General features: G+C 36.9%; 1 non-coding gene across 1 annotated transcript; it reads right to left on the bottom strand.

The window, feature by feature from the left end:
• Positions 1-654: 654 nt before the first annotated feature.
• On the bottom strand, positions 655-761 carry LOC125108062 (U6 spliceosomal RNA). The gene has a single exon (XR_007129752.1). It is a non-coding gene; the product is annotated as a U6 spliceosomal RNA (small nuclear RNA).
• Between the last annotated feature and the right edge of the window lie 1204 nt (positions 762-1965).

The following is a 1965-nucleotide window of genomic DNA, read 5'->3' as shown; positions in this document are numbered from 1 at the left end:
CAAAAGAAAGCTGATGTGGCTCTATTTTTATCAGAAGTAATAGGTGTTAAGACTAAAAATTATTAACTATAAAGGGAGAGATTCATAATAGTTTTTTAAAAGCTCAATTCAAGAAGAAAATATAAAAATTCTAAACTTATGTGTAGCTAATAAAATAGCAAATTATATAAAGTAAAAATTGAAAAGGTTGAGAAAAAATACAGCTCACAAAGTTTAAGATATCTACAATCTGGCCTTTTATAGAATAAGTTTGTAGATCTCTATACATGGACGCAAAGACATCTCAAGAAATTTCAAAATATTGGTTTCAAATGACAGTAATCTTTGAAGCACGATGCAACTAAGTAAGCTGTCAATTAGAAATAAGTTAAAATTAGTAAAAAATTGGGGCGCCTGGGTGGCTCAGTGGGTTAAGGCCTCTGCCTTCGGCTCAGGTCATGATCCCAGGGTTCTGGGATCGAGCCCTGCATCAGGCTCTCTGCTCGGCAAGGATTCTGCTTCCCTTCCTCTCTCTGCCTACCTCTCTGTCTACTTGTGATCTCTCTGTGTCAAATAAATAAATTTAAAAAAAATTAGTAAAAAATTTTGCATTCTTGAATATTTAAAAAGAAATCATACATTTATATATTTATCTATCTACCTATTTTTTTTATTTAAAATATGGAATGCTTCATGAATTTGCATGTCACCCTTGCACAAGGGCCATGCTAATCTTCCCTGTATCGTTCCAATTTTTGTATATGTGCTGCTGAAGCAAGCACGGAAACCATACTTTTAAATAATGCATAGGTCAAAGGAGAAATAGTATCGGGAGTTTTAGAATACTTTGTAGTAAATGATAAAATATGATATATCAGAACTCGATAGATGGCCGAAGATGGACAATTTGAACATCACTAAGTTCACTGATTGCAATGCATAAAAACAGACCAAATATGTTCAAATCCATGAATTTAGATACTTGGGGGAAAAGCTAAGAGGTCACTTTGGGAAGATAACAGAGAATCATTCATTGGTAAATAAAAAGAAAAAAAATCACACATTTATCATGTCCTTCCTGCATGGACCATACCGTCAATAGTCAATGTACTATAAACAATGGCGTAGGTGGACAAGTTGAAACTTTTGGGGAAACCTAAGAGGCCAATCCTGTTCAGATGCCCAAGTGAGGCCACTCAAAGGGAACTCTTCAAGAGGTCTATGGAAAGTTGTGGTCTCTGTGCACTGATCATGGAATTTCAGGACAGTGAGGACAAGCTTGGATCCAGTACGGAATTACGCATCTATCCATCACCATATCTGACTGCAACAAACTTCTGAAAGCAGTGTTTACTACTTCACTTCTACCGCCCAGGTTTCATGTAGCCAACGCTAACTCAGAGCCATGACAGAAAGAGAATTCTGGAAAACAGTGCAATTTAGAATAGCTATACATCTTCTTTTAACTGCTTCCAAATGAAGAAATTAGCAAAATCATGCTTCCACTTAAAGAAGATATAACTACCCCTCACAGAGCTGACAAGGCACTGATCTTTCCCAAAGAATACACAAAAATGAGACCCATCTTTGGATGATGTCCATTTGTCTTATAGCTGGATTGCACTCCTTCTTTGGTATCTTGTGACTTACATAGTAATGTACAAAGTCAATATGTTGTGTTATATAGTAGAAGAATGGGAGAGAAGAAAAAAGTGGTGTGTATGCATACCTACAGACATGTGTGACTATATTCATATCGATGAAAAAATATACCCATAATACTGCAATCCTCATATCTGCAGTTGCTCACATGGTCATGGCTGCTATTTTCAACCTCCTTTGTACCCAGTTAGTATTTTCTGCTCTCAGCGAGCAGTCAGCTTTCTTTGAGGGTGACCCAAACCTTCACTCCCGAAGGATGTGTATCATTTGCAGTCCTGCTGTATTGGGCTGTTGTGGCTTTCTGTCGACTCTTTTCATAGCACA

Source organism: Lutra lutra, chromosome 8 (assembly GCF_902655055.1).
Source record: "Lutra lutra chromosome 8, mLutLut1.2, whole genome shotgun sequence".
Taxonomy (NCBI): domain Eukaryota; kingdom Metazoa; phylum Chordata; class Mammalia; order Carnivora; family Mustelidae; genus Lutra; species Lutra lutra.
This window is presented reverse-complemented; position numbering and strand designations above follow the sequence as displayed.